This window comes from Chiloscyllium plagiosum, unplaced genomic scaffold, assembly GCF_037043375.1.
Source record: "Chiloscyllium plagiosum isolate Xiang-an unplaced genomic scaffold, Cpla_swu_hap1 HiC_scaffold_12, whole genome shotgun sequence".
Lineage (NCBI taxonomy): Eukaryota > Metazoa > Chordata > Chondrichthyes > Orectolobiformes > Hemiscylliidae > Chiloscyllium > Chiloscyllium plagiosum.
The window spans coordinates 20,615,717-20,641,956 of record NW_028270150.1 but is presented as its reverse complement, the minus strand read 5'-3'; the positions used below and the strand labels follow the sequence as shown (position 1 = coordinate 20,641,956).

General features: G+C 45.0%; 1 pseudogene; it reads left to right on the top strand.

The window, feature by feature from the left end:
• The first annotated feature begins 6,401 nt into the window (after window positions 1-6,401).
• Window positions 6,402-6,526, top strand: LOC122555614 (5S ribosomal RNA; annotated as a pseudogene).
• The last annotated feature ends 19,714 nt before the right edge of the window (window positions 6,527-26,240 follow it).

Sequence of the window (26,240 nt, the reverse complement as noted above, 5' to 3'; positions counted from 1 at the left end):
CAGCAGCCTCCTGTGAGGCACCTTATCAACGGCCTTTTGGAAGCCTAGGTAGATAACATCCACTGGGTTTCCCTGGTCTAACCTACTTGTAACCTCTTCAAAGAATTCTAACAGGTTTGTCAGGATCCTCCCCTTAATAAATCCATGCTGACTTGTTCTCATTTGACCCTGCGCTTCAAGAATTTAAAAATCTCATCCTTAACAATAGATTCTGTAATTTTACCTACAACCGAGGTTAGGCTAATCGGCCCATAATTTTCCAACTTTTGTCTTGATCCTTTCTTAAACAAGGAGGTTACAACAGCCATTTCCAATCATCTAGGACTTTCCCTGACTCCAATGCCTCTGCTATTTTTTCAGTCCCCTCCTTCAGAACTCTAGGATGTAACCCATCTGGGACAGGAGATTTATCAATTTTTAGACTTTTTAGCTTTTCAGTACTTTCTCCTTTGTAATGGCCACCATACTCAACTCTGCCCCTTGACTCTCCTTCATTGTTGGGATATTACTCATGTCTTCCACTGTGAAGACTGGCACAAAGTGTTTATTAAGTTCTTCAGCTATTTCCTTATCTCCCATCACTAGCCTTCCTGCATCAATTTGGAGCTGCCCAATCTCTACTTTTGCCTCTCGATTGTTTCTTATGTATTGAAAGAAACTTTTATTATCATTTCTAATATTACTGGCTAGCCTACCTTCATATTTGATCCTCTCCTTCCTTACTTCTCTCTTTGTTATCCTCTGTTTGTTTTGTAGTCTTCCGAATTTTCTGATTTCCCAGTGCTCTTGGCCACTTTATGGGCTCTCTCTTTTTCTGTGATACATTTCCTGACTTCCTGAGAGTCATAGAACATAGAACATAGAACATTACAGCACAGTACAGGCCCTTCGGCCCTCGATGTTGCGCCGCCCTGTCATACAAATCTGAAGCCCATCCCACCTACACTATTCCATATACATCCATTTGCCTGTCCAATGATGATTTAAATGCACTTAAATTTGGCGAATCTACTACTGATGCAGGCAAAGCATTCCATACCCTTACTACTCTGAGTAAAGAAACTACCTCTGACATCTGTCTTATACCTATCTCCCCTCACTTTAAAGTTGTGTCCCCTCGTGTTTGCCATTCCCATACTTGGAAAAAGGCTCTCCCTGTCCACCCTATCTAACCCTCTGATTATCTTGTATGTCTCTATTAAGTTACCTCTCAACCTTCATCTCTCGAATGAGAACAGCCTCAAGGCCCTCAGCCTTTCCTCGTAAGACATTCCTTCCATACCAGGTAACATCCTAGTAAATCTCCTCTGCACCCTTTCCAAAACTTCCACATCCTTCTTATAATACGGTGACCAGAACTGTACACAATACTCCAAGTGTGGCAGTACCAGAGCTTTGTACAGCTGCAGCGTAACCTCCTGCTTCCGGAACTCAATCCCTCTATTAATAAAGGCCAAAACACAGTATGCCTTCTTAACAACCCTGTCAATCTGGGTGGCAACTTTCATGGTTGTCTAATTCCCCCCCCCCCCCCACGCCCAATGACCGACCCCCCTGCGCCAACCCCCCCCAGGTAATCGTTCTTTTCTTGGGGATGATCCTCTGTACTGTGTCCTCAATTACACCCAGAAACTCCTGCCATTGTTGCTGTACTGTCTTCCCCAGTAGGCTCTGCTTCCAGTCGATTTTCGTCAGTTCCTCTCTCATGCTCCGTAATTGCCTAATTGTAACTGTAACACCATTACATCTGATTTTGCCTACTCTCTTTCAAACTGCAGACTAAACTCTATCATATTATGATCACTGCCTCCTAAATGGTCCCTTACTTTAAGATCTTTTCTCAAGTCTGGCTCATTACATAGCACTAAGTCCAGAATAGCCTGCTCCCTTGTGGGCTCCATTACAAACTGTTCCAAAATGCCATCCTGTAAGTATTCCATGAATTCCTTTTCTTTGGATCCACTAGCAACATAATTCACCCAGTCCATTTGCATATTGAAGTCCCCCATGATCACCATGACCTTACCTTTCTGACATGCCCTATCTATGTCCTGGTACATCTTGTACCCCTGGTCCTGACCACTGCTGGGAGGAATGTACATAACTCCCATTATAGTTTTTTTTGCCTTTGTGGTTCCTGAACTCCACCCACACAGACTCCACATCAGCCGACCCTATGTCATTCAGTGCCACAGATTTAATTTCATTCTTAACTAACAAGGCAACCCCGCCCACTCAGCCCACCTCCCTGTCTTTTCGATAAGTTGCAAATCCTTGGATGTTTAACTGCCAGTCCTGAACTCCCTGCAACTACATCTCTGTGATGCCTACTGCATCGTAATCAATCACGATGATTTGTGCCATTAGTTCATCTTTTTTTAATTTCAAAAATATACTTTATTCGTAAAATAATTTGATGGTCTGTACAGTTGGTCATGCCATACATATGTAAACATGTACATACAGAGATCAGAATTTATCATTTTTATACAGGTCTGTACATTTTTCAATCATATGCCCATATGATTAGCTGAGGTGTCAGCAGAGCCCAAATGACTGCATGGGCCCCCTGTTCTTCGTTAGGCAGGCAGACTTTACACAGTGGTCTTTCCCCACCACGCCTTGGCGGCAGCTGCCCCAAGCTTCAGCGCGTCCCTCAACACGTAGTCCTGGACCATGGAATGTGCTAGTCTGCAACGCTCAGTCGGGGTCAACTCCTTCAGCTGGAAGATCAACAAGTTTCGGACCACACAGAGAGCGTCCTTCACCGAGTTGATGATCCTCCAGGCACAGTTGATGTTCGTCTCGGTGTGCGTCCCGGGGAACAGACCGTAGAGCACGGAGTCCCGCGTCACGGCGCTGCTCGGGACGAACCTCGACAAACACCACTGCATTCCTCTCCAGACTTCCTCTGCGTAGGCACATTCCAGAAGGAGGTGTGTGACAGTCTTGTCCCCCCCGCAGTCGCTTCGAGGGCAGCGTGCGGTGCGGCTGAGAGTCCGGGCGTGCATAAAGGATCTCACAGGCAGAGCCCTTCTCACCACCAGCCAAGCCATGTCTTGGTGCTTGTTGGAAAGTTCTGGCGATGAGGCATTCTGCCAAATGGCTTTGACAGTCTGCTCAGGGAACCGCTCAATAGGATCCACCCTCTCCTTTTCCCGAAGGGTCTCAAGGACACTACGTGCTGACCACTTCCTGATGGACTTGTGGTCAAAGGTGTTTTTCTTCATAAACTTCTCCACGAAGACAAGTGATACAGAACGGTCCAACTACTCGGAGCATTCCGCGGCAGCGAGGCCAGGCCCATCCTTCGCAACACCGGGGATAGGTAGAACCTCAGTACGTAGTGACACTTGGTGTTTGCGTACCGGGGATCCACGCACAGCTTGATGCAGCCACACACAAAGGTGGCCATCAGGGTGAGGGTGGCATTGGGTGTATTTTTTCCCCTGTTGCCCAGATCTTTGTACAGTGAGTCCCTTCGGACCCGGTCCATCTTTGACCTCCATATAAACTGGAAGATGGCGCGGGTGACTGCAGCGGCACAGGTTCTGGGAATAGGCCAGACCTGTGCCACGTATAATAGCGATGACAGTGCCTCACACCTGATGGCCGTTAGTTCATCTGCTTTGTTATGAATGCTTTGAGCATTCAGGTAAAGCACTTTAATGTTAATTTTCTTTTCCTCATGATTTCCATCACCTCCACCTAAGTTAGCCTTCCTTTTTCTTCATTCCTAGTCTGCCTTGAACTTAAAACCTGCACACATGCTAATCTGCTGCTTATCTTTCTACTTGACTCCATACTCCCTGTTGCTTTCCCTTTCCCTTCCCCCGACTCACAAGTTTAAGTCCTAGTGACCACCCTATTTATCCTTTTCACAGAGCATTGGATCCAGTTCGGTTCAGGTGGAGGCCGTCCCATCGGTACAGATCCCTCCGGTTCCAAAACTGATGCCAATGTCCCATGAAATGGAAACCCTCTTTCCTGCACCAATCTCTTAGCCACATGCTTGCTTCCCTAATTTTCTTACCTTTATGCCAATTAGCATGTGGCTCAGGCAGTGATCCAGAGATTATGACCCTTAAGGACCTGTTTTTCAGTTTCCTTCCTAGTGCCTGATACTCCCCAAACAGGTCTTCCTTCCTAGCCTTGCCTATGTTGTTAGTGCCAACGTGGACCACAACAACTGAATCCTCCCCCTCCTGCTCCAATGTTCATGGACATTGGGCTGGCTTGCTAGCACTGGTGCCTCACAGCAGCGGAGCCCAGGTTTGATTCCAACCTTTGAGTGACTGTCTGTGTGGAGTTTGCACATTCCCCAAGTATTGGTATTTGTTTCTGCTGGCTGCTGAGGTTTCCCCCAGAGTCCAAAGATGTGCAGGTTCAATAGATTGGCAATCTACTTCACCCTGTAATGTCACTGATGTGCCATTGTGAATGTTTTTTTGTGTGGGTTGAATGCTCTTTGGAGGATTGGTTATCAACTCAATGGGCCGAATGTCCTCTTTGGCGCTGTAAGGATTCAATGACTTAATCTGACAGCTCGAGTGGAAGAGTTAGCACCAGTAAAGACACAATGGGCTGAATGGCCAACTCTAGTCTTTTATTTCCCACATTCCTTTGGATGCTCTGAGCTGATGAAAGCCACCAGCTAAATGAGGATCATAATCTCTCCACCCTGGAGGCTTCCTGCCTCTATTCCTGATGAAGGGCTTTTGCCCGAAACGTTGATTTTCCTGATCCTCGGATGCTGCCTGACCTGCTGTGCTTTTCCAGTACCACTCTGATCTAAACTCTGGTTTCCAGCATCTGCAGTCCTCACTTTTGCCTAGGTAAATGAGTGAATCAGTCTTTCTCCTGTGCAATCAGCCTGAATTATCTGATCTGGTTTACTGTCACCACCAGAAACAAACCAGAACAAGCAACAAAACAAAAGGAAAACTATAAATACCAGTATCATGTTACTGAATATGAAATGGCTTTGCCTGTGAAAAGTGTGGTCATGAGAAAAGACCACTCAACAATCACAAACTTCTATGTCTGTGCTGGGAAAGGCTGAATCCTGCTGACTGACTTTGAAACTATTCAGTGCTTCAGGCTCTAACACTCAACTCCAAAACAAATTTACTTCCAGGTCAGGGTAGGAACAAAGATAACAATGTTCAGAATTTTTCTCTTTTTCTCTTTTCTCTCAACTATTCTCTTTTCAAGCAGGAGGAAAACAATTCACAGTCAATTGAACAGCCAGTGAGATAACATTGAATTATAGACCAAGAATGCTGGAGAAACCCAGCAGGTCTGGCAGTATCTATGGAGAGAGAAACAGAGTTAACATTTCAAGAGTATTATGATTCTTGATCTTGGGTTCTGAAGGAGTCATGTTTTACAACCTACAGCACGTGACACACTGTGGCATGAGGCAGCATGGTGGCTCAGTGGTTAGCACTGCTGCCTCACAGCGCCAGGAACCCAGGTTCAATTCCACCCTCGGGTGACTGTTTATGTGGAGTTTGCACATTCTCCCCGTGTCTGCGTCAATTTCCTCCAGATTTCCTCCTGGTTTCCTCCCACAATCCAAAGATTTACAGGTTAGGTGGATTAGGGAAATGTAGGGTTACAGGGATGAGACAGGATGCTGTTCGGGAGGTTGATGTGGACTCGATAGGATGAATTGGTGATTCCACAATGTAGGGATTCTGTGGACTGTGGCAGTTCAAAAGGCAACTCACCAATACCTCTTCATGGGCATCTAGGGACAGGCATTATGTGCTGGTGCAACCCGCAACACCCACATCCCCTGAGTGAATTATAAAATACTTGAAGCATTAACACTCATTTCTCTCTCCACAGGTCCACTGAGTTTGTCCAACACTTTCTGCTTCATTTCTGATCTCCAACATATGCTTTGATTTCAGGGAGAAGTTGAAACTAATTTGCTCACTGCATGCTAGGTATTACTGCGGCTAACTGACCATTTATTGGGTGAATTCTAAGACACTCAAAGGGAAAACATGGTTCAAACATCCCAGTAGCAATGGCCATGGGAAATACAACCCTAAATTGCTTTGTGGTGTACTTATATGTCGTAGAAAGTACATACATGACCAAATCTAACCCTATCACTCTACTCCAGATCATTAGCAACCTGAGAAAAGGTGTTGTTGGACAAGGCTATCAAACAACATTTATTCATCACCTTTTCATTTACTCTTTCTATCACTTCTACTCAAAGCAAGCATTATACAGCCATCATCCAATTATGGTAAGAAATAGTTGAACCCAAATGGTGAGCTGATAGTGACTATTCCTAACATCTCGGGTTGAAAAATGTGGTGATGGAAAAACACAGCAGGCCAGGCAGCATCCGAGGAGCAGGAGAATCAACGTTTCGGACATAAGCCTATGGCCATACTAGCCTGAAAAGGAACACGTCCGATCTTGTCTGATCTCGGAAGCTAAGCAGACTCAGGCCTGGTTAGTACTTGGATGGGACACTGCCTGGGAATACCAGGTGCAGTAGGCTTTAAGAAGGGCTTATGCCCGAAACGTTGATTCTCCTGCTCCTCGGATGCTGTCTGGCCTGCTGTGTTTGTCCAGCACCACATTTTTCAACTCTGGTCTCCAGCATCTGCAGTCCTCACTTTCTCCCTGTTCCTAACATCTAGGCAACCTTTGACCCAGTGTGCATGTAGCTAGACCTGGACAACTTTCAGGGTTGAGGTGTTAAGTGACAAGTTACTCAAATGCCAGATAATAAACATTTCCAGCTAAAGAAAATCTAACCACCCCCTGACATTCAACATCACTAAAACCACCCGTCATCAACAACTTGGAGGATATCATTGACCAGAAATGGAACTCAATCTGGCATATGACCATGCAAATTCTGATGCTCCAAGAGTAGGTCAGAAACTGGGAATGCTACAGTGAGCAACTTACCTCCTGTCTTCCTAAAGTCTGTAAACCATCTACAAGGCACAAGTCAGGAGTGTGATGGCAGACTTTCTTGGATGAGTGCATTCCAAAGACATACAAGAAGCCCGAAATCAGTGCAGGACTTAGGATACCAGAAATGGTAAGATCCTGGGGAGTGCTGTCAAACAAAAGGACCTTGGAGTGCAGGTTTGTGAAGAAGGCTTGCCTTTATTGATCAGTACACTGAGTATAGGAGTTGGGAGGTTATGCTGTGGCTTTAAGGACATTGTTTAGGTCACTTTTGAAGTACTGTGCTCATTTCTGATCTCCCTTCTATCAGAAGGATGTTGTTAAACTTGAAAGAGTTCAGAAAAGATTGACAGATATGTTGCCGGGGTTGGACGGTTGGAGCAACAGGGAGAAGTTCAATAGGGTGGGGCTATTTTCTCTGAAGTGTTGGAAAATGAAGGGTAACCTTATTAAGGTTTATAAAATCATGAGGGGAATGGATAGGGTAAATAGACAAGGTCTTTTCCCTGTAATGGGGGAATTGAAAACTAGAGGGCATAGGTTTAAGGTGAGTGGGGAAAGATTTAAAAGGGACCTAAGGGGCAACTTTTTCACACAGAGGGCGGTACATGTATGGAATGAGCTGCCAGCGGAAGTGGTGGAGGCTGGTACAATTGCAACTTTTAAAAGGCATCTGGATGGGTACATAAATAGGAAGGGTTTAGAGAGATAAAGGCATAATACTGTCAAATGGGACAAGATTAATTTAGGATATATGGTTAGCATGGATGAGTTGGACTGTTTCCGTGTTGTATATCTCTCGGATGCTGCCTGAACTGCTGTGCTTTTCCAGCACCATTCTAATCTACCTCTATGACTAGAACAGCCTAAGACATTACAGCTAACTCGATTAGTATCCTTTCCACCTTCTTATGCATTTACTTTCTTCATCTCCTATGCACAGTGGGAATCCACTGTATAATCTACAAGCTCACTCTAGCCACTCACCAAGATCCCTTTGACAACACTGTGAAAACCTGGCTCCTCTTCTCACTTCAAGGAGCAAGGTCAGCTGACTTATACGAATACCACTAACCTTTTTGAAGTTTCACACAAACTTGACTCTGAAAAAATATTTTTGCTTCTTCACTGTTGCTGGGTCAAGCATCTGCAACTCCCTCCCTACCAACTCAACGGGTTTAGCCGCATCAGACGCACCACAGTCTTTCAAGAAGGAGACTCAGCATCACTTTTTCAAGGGCAATTAGGAATTGACAATAACTGTTGTTCAATCATTGATATCTGCATTCCATGCAAGGACATAACTAAAAACCTACCATAGTTTACTTTGGCAGTGTTATGGACAATCTACAACACCTTGCAACAACTGGATTTCCAGCTCAAGGAAATGCTTTGACTTGATTGGAATGTTCCATTTACCTCCACTTAATGCTACTGACTTCACAAGTAAATGATCGTGTAAAGTGCTCATTACAGAGAGGGACAGGTATTATTCAATAATTATAATGGGCGACTTCAACTATCCAATTCATTTCAAACATCGACTGGGATCATGCTAACCATTAAGAGGCAGAAAGGAACATAGGTTTCTGACCAGAAAATCATGTTTAACTAACCTGCCAGCATTCTTTGAAGAGCTTACAGGCAGGGTTGATGAGAGTATTGATGTTGTCGATGTATAGAAAGAACATGGGGCTAAAGGCAAAATTGGCACAGTCTTCAGCCCAGAGCTTTGAAAATTTTCCTTTTAGGTAGAAATTGTGTTACTTTCATAGATTTCATACAAGGAATCTTCAAACATTAGAGATACAAGAGAGTAGGCAGATGTGGAAAAATGTGAGGTTATCCACTTTGGTTGGTATAACAGATGCGCATTTCCTGAATGTAAGACTTTGGAAAGTGTAGATTTATAAAAGGACCGCGGTGTCTTTGTTTGCAAAGTCACTGAAGGCAAATGCTTGGTGCAACAAACTGCTCAGAAAGCTAGCAGAATGTTAGCCTTTATCGTAAGAATATTTGAGTACAGGAGTAGTGGTTTTCCTCCAATTATGTAGAAGCTCGGATAGATTGCACTTGGAATACTGTGTGCAGTTTTAGATTCCTGATCTCAGGAAAGACATTATTGCCTAGACAGAATGCAAGAATGTTCACCAAAGACAAAAAACACAGAAATTGCTGGAGAAACTCATCAGGCCTGGCAGCATTGTGGAAAGAAAACACAACTAACTTGTTGTGTTCATTGAGCTATCTTTAGAATAGATAATAAGTAAGAAAAAGTTGGTATATAAGCTGAAGCCAGGGAGTTTGGAGGCTGCCAGGGTGGAAAGGAGTGAATGCACAGGCAAAGATGGAGTCCAGAGACAGACAATGACTATCAGGCAGACAAAAGGATTGATGGTATTTTGCCAAGGAAGAAAAAAAGATAAAAATGGAGAACATAAGTAGGTGAAAATGATTTGGTTGTGCCTGAAAGCACCTCATGTGCTGACACTGCCTGGGGCGTGAGGATGTGCAAAGAACATGGAAGTTGCTCAGGTCCTAAAGGTTTTGAACTCAATTTTGAGTCATGAAGGCTAAAGAGTCCTCAAATGGAAAATGAGCTTGTGTTGAGCCTCACTGGAGCACTGAGACAGGGATGGTGGCCATGGTGGTGGTTTGAAGTGGCAAGCAATTGAAAGCTCGGAGTCATTTTTGCAGACAGAATGTGTTTCACAAAGTGGTCGCCAGTCTGTGTTTTGTCTCCCTAATGTAGAGGATACCACATTGTGTGCAGCAACCAATGTGTGATTAGATCAGATTAGATTAAGTAAAGTACAGGTAAATTGTTGCTGCACCTGGACGGGGGTTTGTCTGGGACCTTGATAGTGAGGAGGAAGGAAGAAGTAAACAAGCAGGTGTTACATCTTCTGCGGTTGCACGGAAGATGTTGTGGAGCTGTGAGGACATGTTAGGAGTGAAGGAGGAGTGGACTAAGGTGTCAAGTAGGGACCAATCCCTGCAGAAGGCTGACAAGGCGGGGAGGGAAATATATATCTGGTGGTGGCATTTCACTGGACATAGTGAAAATGGTGACTCGTGATCCTTTGTATGTGGATAGTGGTAGATGAGGACCAGGGAGACCCTATCGCTGTTGTGGGAGGAAAGAAAAGGGGTGACGACAGGAATTCTGGAAATGGGTTTGGCAAAGATGAGGGCCCCGTCAAACATAGTGCACACAAGGGTGAACATTTCAGAAACTCACCTGAAGAAACTGGCTGAATGGAATGGAGTCTTTCCAGGAAGCAGGATGTAAGGATGTATCATCACGGCAACTGTGGGAGTCAGAGAGTAATGGATATTGGTGGCCATTCTAGGCCCAAAAATGTAAACAGAGATGTCGAGGAAGGGAAGGGACAAGTCAGAAATGGACCAGTTGAAGGTGAGAATAGAGTGGAAACTGGACGCGAAATTGATAAACCTTTCCATTCCAAGGCAGAAGAGGGCAGCAGCACCGATGATGTAACCAATGTATCAGAGAAAGAGTTGTGGGTAGAGGCTGGAGTTGGACTGGAACAAGGAAAGTTCCATATACCCCACAAAGATAACTTTGGCCCATCCAGGTACCCATGGCCACCCCTTTGACTTGAAGCAAGAGAGGAGTTAAAGGAGAAGATGTTCGAAGTGAGGACAATCACTGATGGTGGTGGATGGGAAAGGTTCAGGCCTTTTATCCAGGAAAAACTGGAGACCCCTGAGACCATCCTGATGTGACATTCATGTGTAAAGGGATTGCACAGCCATGGTAAAGAAGAGTGGGCTGGAGTCTGCGAACAGCAAAGTCTGAAACTGATGCAAACCATCAGAAGAATCACAGAGGTAAGTGGTAAGGGACTGGATAAGGCGAGAAAGTATCAAGTCAAGCCAGCAAGCAATAGGTTCTGTGGGGCAGGAACAGGCAGAAACAATGAGTCTGCCTGAGCAGTCCTGTTTGTGGATTTTGGGAAGAAAGAAGAAGTGGGTGGTTTGGGCTTTGGAGACTGTGAGCTTGGAGGCTCTTCACCAGAACTGCTTACAAGATGATGTAACTGTCCTGTGGAGAGAGGCTGGGCAAACTGCGTCGGTATTCTCTGACATTTTGACTGAATAGTAATCAATTCGAGAATTACAGCACGGGACAGTCACGGTTGGTTGGAGTGTCCAGAACTAGAGCCATCCTCCCTTATTTCAAAATAAGGGGAATCCCATTTAAGACCACAATGAGGACTTTTATTTTACTCAGAGAGTTGTGAATATTTGAAATTCTCTACTGCAGAGGACTGTGGAAGCTTAGTTTTTGAATGTATTTAAAGTTGAGTTTGATCAATTTTTGAATACCAATGCCGTGAGGGGCATGAGGATTACCTGGATAAAACGACATCAATATTCTCAATCAGCCTTGACTGTGTTGAATGGTGGAGCAGCTTTGATGGGCAGAATGGCCTACTCCTGGTCTCACGTTTGATCATAAATCCTTCTCTGGAATTTAGTACCCATCAGGAAAAAGTGAGGACTGCAGATGCTGGAGATCAGAGTCTAGATTAGAGTGGTGCTGTAAAAGCACAGCCGGTCAGGCAGCATCCGAGGAGCAGGAAAATCGACGTTTCGGGCAAAAACCCTTCATCTGGAAGGACTGATGAAAGGCTTTTGCGCGAAACGTCGATTTTCCTGCTCCTCGGATGCTGCCTGACCCACTGTGCTTTTCTAGCACCACTCTAAATCTAGACCCATCAGAAAAAGTCTGTTGAGTCACATTTGTCTATTAGTTGGCAGCTAAAATATTCATGTGGTTCAATTGGTGCTTTTTTCCCCCTATTTGACCACGTTAGGGTGTAATCATGCTGTATGCTATTCGCTTATTATAAAACCACATTGGAGGAACTTAAATTGTTTCATGTGAATAAACATTGATACATTGATGTAACTTATGCCTTTGCCATTGACGCAAATTGACAAGTGGTTATATATAGCAAGAAAACATCATCTTTCTTCCTCTTGCATATGTTCAAGCTCCAACTTTTAACCCTGTGGTTTAAATGTGAATTGGTATTTGCTTACTCATAATGATGGTGAAGAAACACAAAATATTTCTTAATGACAGGGAAACATTTCCATGTGTAGTTTTCTTGAGTTTGTTATTTATTCTATTGTGGAATTTGCTGAGGATGTAGAAAATAAAAAGTGTTTAATTCTTGGCAGGTGAGATTCCAGGTAAAATTCATGGAAATTTAATGAACAGACAAAAGACTTAAAGGGCTTTACATATCTAAGAATTATTAAACTGTCAATTTTCCTGAACCTAAGATTGGAGTCTGTCAGCATTAATGTTTGCCATGAGTCTGTGGCAACAGTGAGTTGTCACAAAAGTGGCTGGAATAAATCAAGGCTGGATAACAACCATCGAAAAGATTTCAAATTTAGCATTAAAGATAAGAGATGGTACTTCTGCCAATCCATGTTCAAAGGTATCATGCTGACTTCAAGTCTTAAGGGAGGCTGAGAAGTTATTGGTGTGGTCTTTGGCCTAGCAGCTGGAGAAATTTAGTCTAAATTACTAACATTCAGGATGTTACAGTGTCGATGACAATTCTTGTGTTCCATGGAACACTGGAATACTGCATTCACTGCTCAATAGGCCAATAACCATTTCCAAAGTCTTCTTTTAATAGTGTTTAATTTAGAATTATTTTGGTTAACAGGATAGATTGTGTCCACCCACGTCAATTGATTACAATTGGTCTACTGAGTTATAGAAGAGAAAATGAGGTCTGCAGATGCTGGAGATCAGAGATGGAAATGTGTTGCTGGAGAAGCGCAGCAGGTCAGGCAGCATCTAGGGAACAGGAGAATCGACGTTTCGGGCATTAGCCCTTCTTCAGGAAAGAAGGGCTAATGCCCGAAACGTCGATTCTCCTGTTCCCTCGATGCTGCCTGACCTGCTGCGCTTCTCCAGCAACACATTTCCATCTACTGAGTTATAGAATTATACAGATTCTTCTATCCAACTCGTCCATGCTGACCAGATATCCTAACCTAACGATGTTGTAAGGATAACTGAGACATGGCTTCAAGTGGATAGGGCCTGGGAAATGAATATTCAAGGCTATAGGTACTATCAAAAAGACAGACTGAGGGCAGAGGGGATGGGGTGACCCTGTTGGTGAGGAATGATATTCTGTCCCTTGCAAGGGGGACATAGAATCAGGAGATTCTGGATCAGTGGTGCTGGAAGAGCACAGCAGTTCAGGCAGCATCCAACGAGCAGCGAAATCGACATTTCGGGCAAAAGCCCTTCATCAGGAATAAAGGCAGTGAGCCTGAAGCGTGGAGAGATAAGCTAGGGGAGGGTGGGGGTGGGGAGAGAGTAGCATAGAGTACAATGGGTGAGTGGGGGAGGAGATGAAGGTGATAAGTCAGGGAAGAGAGGGTGGAGTGGATAGGTGGAGATGTTCCCTAAAGCGCTCTGCTAGGAGGCACCCAGTCTCCCCAATGTAGAGGAGACCGCATCGGGAGCAACGGATACAATAAATGATATTAGTGGATGTGCAGATAAAACTTTGATGGATTTATCCTTTAGGGCCTTGGATAGAGGTGAGGGAGGAGGTGTGGGCACAGATTTTACAGTTCCTGCGGTGGCAGGGGAAAGTGCCAGGATGGGAGGGTGGGTCATAGGGGGGCGTGGACCTGACCAGGTAGTCACGGAGGGAACGGTCTTTGAGGAAGGCGGAAAGGGGTGGGGAGGGAAATATATCCCTGGTGGTGGGGTCTTTTTGGAGGTGGCGGAAATGTCGGCGGATGATTTGGTTTATGCGAAGGTTTGTAGGGTGGAAGGTGAGCACCAGGGGCATTCTAACCTTGTTACGGTTGGAGGGGTGGGGTCTGAGGGCGGAGGAGCGGGATGTGGACGAGATGCGTTGGAGGGCATCTTTACCCCGTGGGAAGGGAAATTGCGGTCTCTAAAGAAGGAGGCCATCTGGTGTGTTCTATGGTGGAACTGGTCCTCCTGGGAGCAGATACGGTGGAGGCGGTGGAATTGGGAATACGGGATGGTATTTTTGCAAGAGATAGGGTGGGAAGAGATGTAATCCAGGTAGCTGTGGGAGTCGGTGGGTTTGTAAAAAATGTCAGTGTCAAGTCGGTCATCATTAATGGAGATGGAGAGGTCCAGGAAGGGGAGAGAGGTGTCAGAGGTGGTCCAGGTAAATTTAAGGTCAGGGTGGAATGTGTTGGTGAAGTTGATGAATTGCTCAACCTCCTCGCGGGAGCACGAGGTGGCACCACTCCCCACCTCTTCCTCCGCTACACTGATGACTGCATTAGTTTTCACCCAGAGACTGGTGGGTGCATGGAATGGCCTGCCCCAGAAGGCAGTGGAGGCCAAGTCTCTGGGTACTTTCAAGAAAGAGATGGATAGGGCTCTTAAAGATAGTGGAATAAAGGGTTATGGGGATAAGGCAGGAACAGGATACTGATTGTGGATGATCAGTCATGATCATAATGAATGGTGGTGCTAGCTCGAACCTGTACCTATTGTCTAGTGTCTATTGTCTAATCTAGTCCCATTTGCCAGCACTTGACCTATATCCTTCTAAACCCTTCCTATTCATTTACCAATCCAGATACCTTTTAAATGTTGTAACTGTACCAGCCTCCACCACTCTCTCTGTAGCTTATTTAAACACGTACCACCCTCTGTGTGAAAAAGTTGTTCCTCCAGTCCCTTTAAATCTTTCCCTCTCACCTGAAAGATATTCTTCCTAATTTTGGATTCCCTTACCCTGGGAAAAAGACCTTGACTATTCACCTATCCATGCCCCTCATGACTTTATTGACTTCTATAAGGCCACCCTTCATTCTCCGACACTCCAGGGAAAATACCCCCGGCTTATTCAGCCTCTCCCTATAGCTCAAACCCTCCAACTCTAGCCACATCTTTGTAAATCTTTTATGAACCTTTTCAAGTTTAACAACATCTTTCCTGTAGCAAGGAGACCTGAAATGAGCACAATGTTCTGTACAGCTGTACCATGATGTCCCAACCCCGATACACAGTGCACTGAGCAATAAAGGCAAACAGACCAAATGCCTTTCTCACTAACCTTCTACCTGTGCCATTAATTAGAGACAAAGTATATTAAATAGATAGGTTACACTGTGATTATTTGTCAGAACTTCCTTTGACAGCAGCACAAACCCTTGTAAACTCTGCTGTTGAGAAAGACACATCCCAACTTCACGGAAAATGATCGAGTCCAAGTCGCTCACCATTTAGTCATTAACATAGCTCTCTGGTTGGAGCAGTCACTCAAAGTGAGAAGGATGTTTGCCTTGGGCTAATGGCGAGAGCTTCCTCATAGAATCCTTTAACGTTATAGCTGTTTTTTTGATCTGAGTAGGAAGCTCTCCCACTATTGCTGCCTGAGAGAAATGTATCAGGAGGGTTTTCAGGTTGTCAGTCGGCCTTTTTGGCTGACACAGACACACACACAGACACACACACACAAAGACACACACACCCATGCACACACACACACACACAAAGACACACACAGACACAGACACACACACACCCATGCACACCCACGCACACACCCCCCCACGCGCACACACCCACGTGCGCATACACACACACGGACCTAAACACACTGACACACACAAACACTTACACACAAACACATTGACACACACAAACACTTACACACAAACTCACTGACACACACAAATACATATGCACACACATCCTTTAGATGGGCAATAAATCTACGTCCAGATCAAAAAACTATGTCTCGATCAAGAGGCTGGACAGCCTACCCCTTTATCATGAAAATACTGACACTGTTCACTTTTCGTCACTCATTTCATTTCATTTCATTTGCAAAGGGGAGATGCATCAACCCTAGCCTCAGCCAATCCATCACACCCCTGCCCACCTGCTTCCCACTGTCTCCCATTTTACTGGAGATGACAGAGGTGTCATGTGGCCTGCCTATGAGCCTTTTGCGACCCTTAAGTGACCAAGTATTAGCTACTCAATGGCCTCATTCCAACTTTGCTGCCATTTTCTGTGCAGTGTGAAAACCCCACACCAAATGGGTAGCCTGGCAGCTTTAACTACTCAGGTTCATATTGACCAAAGGTGTTGCCTCCTTGTGGGAGTCCTCCATGCCCATTAGAGACGTTCCTCCACACGGTCATGCATGATGCTTTTCCCCCTATCTCCTCAAACTCAGTCACTCCCATGTTTGGGAGCTGCCATCCAGGTGCCACGAGAATCCTGTAATTTGGGGGGGGGGGGGGGTAACCTATAACCTCAGCCGATTAGATTGGCCAGCAGCTTTCTGAGATGGGACCTCCACCCCAGAACTCTCACCCTGAGTTCGTTAACACTGTTCTGAATGTTATCAGGCTGAGGGCAGCCAGTCTTGTTGAGGATGCATTTCCCATTGACTCTTCAGGCGGCGATCATTGAAAATCCCGTCAGATTTATTTGCTAACTGAAAAGAAATGGCTGGTGACTTTGTTGACTCATTACCACAGACATTGCACAATGGTGCATACCAATGGTGCATCAACTGCTCACGCCCCCAGCACCACTCAGAGGTGTGGAAAATCAGTGTCAGTGATCAGTGTCAGTGATATGCAGATTATGAAGTCTAATTATAATGTTCTAATAAGCATTTTTAAACATTTAAATCAGGGTTTTCAAACTGAGCACTCAGTTGGAAGAGCCAGTGATTGGAAGTCTTCTTGCTACAATATGGAATTCAATATGGAGCGAGGGGCTTTCTACTTAATTTTAATTTTAGGTGAGTCGACAAATAGAGTTTTGAGTCAGTAACAGTAGTGGCATGGTGGCACAGTGGTTAGCACTGTTGCCTCACAGTACCAGAGACCCAGGTTCAATTCCCACCTCAGGTGACTGTGTGGAGTTTGCACATTCTCCCCGTGTCTGCGTGGATTTCCTCCGGGTGCTCTGGTTTCCACCCACAGTCCAAAAATGTGTAGGTTAGGTGAATTGGCCATGCTAAATTGCCTATAGTGTTAGGTGAAGGGGAGTGGGGTGTGGACTTGTTGGGCTGAAGGGCCTGTTTCCACACTGTAAGAAATCTAATGTTGCTAAATTGGCAGAATATTTTCTAAAATGTTTTATAATCATGTACTTTTGTGACTCAACTGGCAATTAGAAGAAGTACTTACTGCTGTTGTGTAAGATTTATATACTGGAAAGCCATCTTGCAAAATTACTTTGAGTTAAATGGGTGGCATGGTGGCACAGTGGCACAGTAGTTAGCACTGCTGCCTCACAGTGCCAGAGACCTGGGTTCACTTCCCGCCTCAAGCACCTGTCTGTGTGGAGTTTGCACATTCTCCCCGTGTCTGCGTGTGTCTCCGGGTGCTCTGGTTTCCTCCCACAGTCCAAAAATGTGCAGGTCAGTTGAATCGGCTATGCTAAATTGCCCATAGTGTTAGGTGCAGGGGTAAAGTGTAGGGGAATGGGTCTAGGTGGGTAGCTCTTCGGAGGGTCGGGGTGGACTTGTTGGGCTGAAGGGCCTGTTTCCACACTGTAAGTAATCCAGGGGACCTGCTAACACTCTGGGAATAAATCCAACCAAGGAGAAAGTGAGCTTGGCAGGTGCTGGAGATCAGAGTCGAAAAGTGTGGTGCTTGAAAAGCACAGCAGGTCAGGTAGCATCCGAGGAGCAGGAGAATTGATGTTTCAGGCATAGGCCATTCATTAGGCATGATGAAGGGCTTATGCCCGAAACATCAATTCTCCAGCTCCCCAGATGCTGCCTGACCTGCTGTGCTTTTCCAGCACCACACTTTTTGATCTAAATCCAACCAACTCAATTACTAAATCTGGAATTATAAATTAGTTATTAGTGGCTGATACTGAGGATTATCATCAATTGTTGTATAAACTCATTTGGTTCACAGATGCTCTTTGGCAAGAAGGAAATGTGACCCACTTGTATCTTCAGAAACCCAGTATTATGGTTGAATCTGAAATGGCCCAGTAAGTCACTCAGTTCAAGGGCAATTAAGGATTGCCAGTGATACCCACATCCTATCAAAGAATGGTTAAAATAAGACTTACACTGCTTATGGGAGAGAGGGACTGAGAATCGGACACATTCCAAACTTGGAAAGAAGTGGAAAATGTAGTGATTGTAACGAGGTCAGCCAGATGGACCTCATAGATTATGAGTTCCCTAGTTGGGGCTGTCAGTCTGGTCCAATGGAGGTTCCCTGGCTGACAGATATGAATGGGAGTGTCAGACATCTGCTCACATTGAGAGTTAGCTCAGAGGCAGCTGGATCAGTGTCAAGGGCTTTCCACGTGGAAATAAAGGGTGACTTGGTGATTGGATACCGGCCTCTGTGGAGTCATTTCAGTGGTATTGCGAGAAAAGCATGCTCTTGAAAAAACTCACTCACAATAGACATCTTTGAGTTGTTCTAAGCATTTCTAGCATCACGTTGTTATTTGGGAAACTCGTTCGATCTGGCCATCAAAGACTGGGCCCAGTATTGGAAAGAGTGCGCTTTTTTTCCAGGCAAATGACATTGGGGTAAATGAAAAGCAATGAGTAATTCAACTGACAGCTTGTGGATCTGTTGCGTCTTCAGTTATTAGGACCCTAACATTCCCTGAGGCACCAAATAGTAAAACTTTTAAAGGGTTGATGGATTGAGTTAAGGAATACTATGACCCCAAGCCTCCTCCAATTCTTGGAGGCTATCCTTTTTACTCAGCAATTCGAGAATCAGGGGAATCCTTATCGGGAGTTTTGATTGGATTAAGATGACTGGCAGAGGCATGTGACTTTGGTTTAATTCTTAATGAGATGCTGAGCAATGATTTGGTATGTGGGATTAATGATGTATCCATGCAAAAGTGCCTGAAGCTCACCAGAACTCAAACAGGCACTACAACTGGCTTTATCGTTGGAAAATGCGGCAAGTGGAGCATATGACTTACAGGGTATTCCGATAGAAGTGGGCACCCTCTGATTGAGCTTGGGGAACATTACCTGAGTGAAGGCAATTGCAGAGCCTCTCTGTGGACAAACCTGGTCATCAGGTGTGAGGCAGTGTCATTGCTATTATACGTGGCACAGGTCTGGCCTATTCCCAGAACCTGTGCTGCTGCAGTCACCCGGGCCATCTTCCAGTTTATATGGAGGTCAAAGATGGACCGGGTCCGAAGGGACTCGCTGTACAAAGATCTGGGCAACAGGGGAAAAATACACCCAATGCCACCCTCACCCTGATGGCCACCTTTGTGTGTGGCTGCATCAAGCTGTGCTTGGATCGCCGGTACGCAAACACCAAGTGTCACTACGTACTGAGGTTCTACCTGTCCCCGGTGTTGCGAAGGATGGGCCTGGCCTCGCTGCCATGGAACGCTCCAAGTAGTTGGACCGTTCCATGTCAACTGTCCTTCGTGGAGAAGTTTATGAAGAAAAACACCTTTGACCACAAATCCATCAGGAAGTGGTCAGCACGTAGTGTCCTTGAGACTCTTCGGGAAAAGGAGAGGGCGGATCCTATCGAGCGGTTCCCTGAGCAGACTGTCAAAGCCATTTGGCAGAATGCCTCATCGCCAGAACTTTCCAACAAGCACCAAGACATGGCTTGGCTGGTGGTGAGAAGGGCTCTGCCTGTGAGATCCTTTATGCATGCCCGGACTCTCAGCCGCACTGCACGCTGCCCTCGAAGCGGCTGCAGGGGGGATGAGACTGTCACACACCTCCTTCTGGAATGTGCCTACGCAGAAGAAGTCTGCAGAGGAATGCAGTGGTGTTTGTCGAGGTTCATCCTGAGCAGCGCCGTGACGCGGGACTCCGTGCTCTATGGTGTGTTCCCCGGGACGCACACCGAGACGAACATCAACTGTGCCTGGAGGATCATCAACTCGGTGAAGGACGCTCTCTGGGCGGTCCGAAACCTGTTGATCTTCCAGCAGAAGGAGTTGACCCCGACTGAGTGTTGCAGACTGGCACATTTCAAGGTCCAGGACTACGTGTTGAGGGATGCGCTGAAGCTTGGGGCAGCTGCCGCCAAGGCGCGGTGGGGAAAGACCACTGTGTAACATCTGCCTGCCTAAAGAAGAACAGGGGGCCCACGCAGTCATTTGGGCTCTGCTGACGCCTCAGCTAAAAATGTAATCGTACCGACCTGTAAATAGGAAAAATATCCTGAACAGAGGGACTCTAGGTCAACTTTCAGCAAAACCCCAAAATAAAACTGAACCTCGGCCAAATGGTTCAAATTTTCTTCAGGATCCGGGCTGGCATGCCATTGTAGTTATTGTCGATATGAGTCCCACTCAATCTAAAAGGAGTAAGAGAACTCATGACCTGGTATCCAAGACAGTGCACATCCTTGAAAGTCCATCTAGATCTGGTTTGGAGCAGTTAAATTGTTTAGCAACATCCAAATAAGAAACAGTCAAAATAAACTTCTGGTTAAATGGTCACCTAGTTCTAATAGAGGTTGATACCAGAACAGCCGTTTAATCGCAGAATCAGTTTTAACAAAACCTGCTATGGACTCCAACCCCCCAGGATTGTGCAAGACCTCAACTAGAGTGAGAAACCATATCAGGGAACCTTTTCAGATTGAGAGGACAGCTTTGGTTCCAGGCTCTCATGAGAAGCAACTGGTTCAGTTACCACTGATGGTAATAATAGTCTCGGGCCCAAGATTGATGGAGTGAAATTGGTTGAGGAAGATTCACTTTGGTGGGCTCAACATTTTTGATTAGAAAATGGCTGCCCGAGTACAGTCCTAATTAAATACGTGATCATTTATCTGTAAGGTCTGGGGACTATTAAAGGAGCCAAGGCCACATTGCATGTTGACCAGGAAGCACTCCTACAATTCTGCAAGGCACACCCAATGCCATTTACCTTACGGGCAAAAGTAGAGAGAGAAATCAGAAGGCTGGGACAGTGAAGGGATCATCAAACTCGTCCAAACTGTGGAATGAGCAGAACCCGTTGTATCGGTTATGAAATCTAAGTTTTGGGCATTTTAAACAAACAGTACACCACTTTTCGCAGCTGGATAAATGCCCTCACATTTATACAAAAAGCTGGTGGGGGTGGGGCTGTCCTTCACAGAGCTGGATATTAGTCATGTGTACTTCCAATTGCAGTTAGATGAGGATTTCCACAAGTATGCTACAATTAACACTCATGAGAGTTTGTACCGATGTACATAACTGCCATTTGGGATATTGTCAGCCTTTTGTCAGCAATTTTTAATGGACAATGGGAACATTTTTCAAGGTCTATCCCAGGTAGCTATTTTTTAAGATGACATGCTAATAACAGGGAAGATCAATAAGAAGCACTTGGAGAACCTGGACATGGTCCTTAGACATTTTTTCCTGGTACATTAACACCTTAGAAAGGAAGAATATTTATTTCAGGCATCCCAAGTGACCGACTTGGGCTGCAGAGTTGACAAGGTAGGGTTCCACCCATTGGAAGATAAATGGAGGTTGATCAAAGGTGCCCAGCTCCCATGTCCAGCTCAACTTTCCTTGAGCTGATGAATTATTACGGAAAGTTCATACATAACCTGGGCCTCCATCCTGGCACCTTTGCATCAACTCTTAAAAAAGGGTCAGCATTGGAAATGCTGAAGAAGGGCCTGTGCCCGAAACGTCGAATCTCCTGTTCCCTGGATGCTGCCTGACCTGCTGTGCTGTTCCAGCAATAAAGTTTCAACTTTGATCTCCAGCATCTGCAGACCTCACTTTCTCCTCAGCATTGGAAATGGTCTCAGTGAAGTGAAGGCACAGCTATCACCCTCTAAGCTTTTGATCCCAAGTGAAATCTGGTATTGATGTGCAATGCCTCCCTTGCTTATAGGTGGCCTAATGGAGAGGAGCACCCAATAGCGCATGCATCCAGGACTTTAGTTAATGCAGAGCATAAGTACGCCCAGATAGAGAAGGAAGGTTTGGCGGTCATATTTGGAGTCAGGAAATTCCACCAATACCTTTACAAACATAAATTTGTCTCACAGCGCCAGACACCCAAGTTTGATTCCAGCCTTGGGTAACAGTTTGCATGGAGTTTGCAGATTCTCCCCATGTCTGTGTGGGTTTCCTCCCACAGTCCAAAGACATTCAGGTTAGGTGAATTAGCCATGCTAAATTGCCCATAGTGTTTAGGAATGTGTAGACTGGGTGCATTAGTTAAAGGAAATGTAAAGTAATAGGATAGGGGAATGAGCCTGGGTGTGTTACTCTTCAGAAGTTTGTTGTGGACTTGTTAGGCCAAAAGGCCTGTTTCCACACTGTAGGGATTCTATGGTAACAGATCAGTAAGGAACTCATGTGAAGAACAGTTCTTATAAAAGTTTCTATCATCAGCGGGCAAGTTTTTGCAAATAAATGGGAGTAATGGTAGACAAGTCGCTAGGACTGATGGCCTGTATCTAAGTGACTGCAGAGAGAGTGGAGGCATTGATCAAAGTGTTACAGAACTCAATGGATTCCCAGAAGCTTCCAGTGGATTAGAATGTTCCATCCCAGTTCAAGAAGGAGGGAGACAAAGCCAGAAAGTATGGTCTACTTAGTCTAAGAGAGAAGCTCATTGCAATCAAACAGCGTCAACATAGCTTTGTGAAAGTGAAATCACATTTAACAAAATTAGTTGAGCTTTTTATCGAATATAATGAGCAGAGTTGATGAAAGGAAATTGGATGATGTGCATATTTAGAATTCCGGAAGACATTTGATCAGGTGTTACATAAAAGATTATTTATCAAGAAAGGAGCTCAGGATAACATATCGGCACAGATTAAGGATTGGTTCACACACAGAAGACTTTTAGTTCAGGATTTTAGTTCAGGTTAGAAAGACGTAATTAATGGAATGACACAAGGATCGGTTCTCGGGCCTCAATTATTTTCTGCTTATATGAATGACTCAAGGTAAGCGACAGGTTGTAATGTAACCAGATTTTCTAATGATATGAAAATAGGGTCTATTGTGTTGATGAATCTGCAAGGGGATTTACATAGGTTGCATATATGGGCAAAAACCTGGTGGATAGACTTTAGTGGAGGCAAGTGTTGGGTTATATTTTTTAGTAGGAAGAATGAAAAGGCACACTTTAATTGAGTGGAGACAAAGCTCCAGATAAAGAGAAACATGAATAGTTAGCATGCTTGATGTCTGGTATGGAAACAATGGGCAAGAGGGCCTTTTTGAGTGCTGTAAAGTTTATGACCCTTGGACTCGGTGCAGCAAATAATTAATAAGACAAATGGAATTGGAGTTTCTAAAAATAGGGATGTCTTTTTAGAACTATACAGATCTTTTGTGAGGATGCACCTGGAGTATAGTTCTGGTCCCTGTATTTTTAAAAAAGAAATACACTGGCACTGGAGGCAGTGCAAACGAAATTCACTAGGCTGATTCCGGGGCCAAAGGGGTTGCATTGTCAAGAACAAAAGAGCAGGTTTATACTTTACTCATTAAAGATCAGGAGAATGAGAGGTAATGTTCTCAAAACATTCAAGATTCTGTGGTATCTTGACATGCTGAATGTTGAGAAGATTGTTCCTTAGATATTTGAAGTATCAGGCAATTGAGAGCTATGAGGAACTGGCACCAACATGGAGTTGAGGCCTGCATCCATTCGACCATGATCCAACATATATTTGCCATTCTAAGGCATACCCCCGCCTGGGAGAAACATTTAAGTACTATGTCCAAGTTCTCTAGTGCTACCATTTCTTCTTCCCTCTTATTAGCACGTCATCTAGATAAATGACAACCTGGGATAGACCTTGTAAAATGTTCTCCACCAACCACTGAATATTTCACAGACTGACTGTACTCCAAATGGCAATTATGTATATTGGTACAAACCCTTATGAGTGTTAATTGTAGCACACTTCTGAGAATCCTCATCTAATCGCAATTGAAAATATGTCATGCTTATGACAAGCTTTGTGAAGGACAGCCCACCCGCCCGCCAGCTTTGCATATAAATCCTCTGTGTGAGGGATTGGATATTTATCCAACTGCGAACGCGGTTTACTGTTTGTTTAAAACTCCCACAAAGGCGAACCAACCCACCAGACTTCACAATCAGTATGACCAGTGCAGCACATTCTGCAAACTAGACCGGTTTGATGACTCTTTCCCTTTCCAGCCTCCTGGAATCCAGAGGATTTCTGCCTCTGCTTTTGCCCGTAAAGTAAATGGCACTGGGCAGGCCTTGCAGAAACGTGGAATTGCTCCCTGGTCAACACGCAAGGTGATAGAACATAGAACATAGAACAATACAGCACAGAACAGGCCCTTCGGCCCACGATGTTGTGCCGAACTTCTAACCTAGATTAAGTACCCATCCATGTACCTATCCAAATGCCGCTTAAAGGTCGCCAATGAAAATAATCCGCCCCCCCCACTCCCCACCCCACTTCCACCTTGTAACTCGCATGTTCCACTTGCTGCATTTTCCAATGGTAAAGCCAGTTGTAGTGCCTGCTGGAAAACCACTTGGTCTTTAGCTAGTAGGTGTTTTTGTGTGGTTACAGTATTAATCCCACACACCAAATAGTGTCTCAGCATCTCATTAAGTTAAATTAATGATCTGTGGCTCCTTTACTAGTCCGGAGACCTTCTCTGTAAAGCATCTGGGTATTTAATTTGGACACTCACTCAAGCAGCCATTTTCCAATTGAAACATGTTCAGCCAATCAAGGTGAATCTTTCTCAACCAATTCTGCTACATCAAGCTTGGGCTTGAGCCTTTTACTACAATCAGCAGTAACTGAACCAGCTGCTTCTCATAACAAGTTGCACCCTTAAGTCTCTGAAGGTTCCCCGGTGTAGTTTCTCAGTCCATGCAAACTTAAGGGTTGGATTCCAGAGTGAGTTTTTAAAGAGTGGTTCAGCGATCACTGATACGGCCATGTGGGTATTGACTTCCATTAGAACTAGGTGACCATTTAACCAGATGTTTACTTTGATTGGTTCTGATTTGGATGTTGCGAAGCAACTTAACTGCTCTGAAGCAGATGTAGGTGGACCTTTCAGGGTGTGCTCTCTCCTCTTACTCGATTTAGGTCGAGGGGGACTCATTTACTTTCTTGAGTCTACATAATGGCAGCAACTGCAATAGCTTACCAGCCCGGATCCTGAAGAAAATTTGAATGGTTTGGCCGAGGCTTGGCTTTTTTTTGGGCTGACCCAAAGTCCCTCTGTTCAGGATATGTCCAGAGTGAAGCTATGCAATTATCTTCACTTGAGTGGTGTTTTCCAAGCTCATTCAGAGTGGAGAGGGTGCCCACTTCAACTGGAATAGGAGAAAGTGAGGACTGCAGATGCTGGAGCTCAGTGTCGAGAGTGTAGTGCTAGAAATGCACAGCAGGTCAGGCAGCAGAGAGGAGCAGGGGAATTGACGTTTTGGGCAAAAGCTCTTCATCAGGCATCATTTCTGATGAAGGGCTTATGCCTAAAATGTCGATGCTCCTGCTCCTCGGACGCTGCCTGACCTGCTGTGCTTTACCAGCACTACAACTCCGCCCCCCCCCACTCCCCACCCCACTTCCACCTTGTAACTCACATGTTCCACTTGCTGCATTTTCCAATGATAAAGCCAGTTGTAGTGCCTGTTGGAAGACCACTTGGTCTTTAGCTAGTAGGTGTTTTTGTGTGGTTACAGTATTAATCCCACACACCAAATAGTGTCTCAGCATCTCATTAAGTTAAATCAAAGTTACATGTCTCTGCCAGTCATCTTAATCCAGTCAAAAATACTGCATCTGGAAACCGAACAAAAATTATTGTACAATTTCACTGAGCTGCAATTTAAAATGCACTGCCTTTTATTTTCGTTGCAGGTTCTACCATTTCCTCAGTGAGTCCAACGCCGACTATTTCGACAAGCAGTGAAAATCTAAATAAGAGCAGTTCCCCTGGCAGCACCTCACCAATAACCCCAAGCTCAACTAGCACACCAAAAACCACCCTCATGTTAACCAGTGCCACAACCTCAACCATCGCTCCAACAACAACAGCCTCAACCACTGTGCCATCTAGTGATCCAACAACAACCTCAACTAGCGCCACAACAACAACCTCAACCAGCGCCACAACAACAACCTCAACAAGTGTTCCATCTAGTGATCCAACAACAACCTCAAGCATTGTCCCAACAACAACCTCAACCATCGCTCCAACAACAACCTCAACCATCGCCCCAACGACAACCTCAACCATCGCCCCAACGACAACCTCA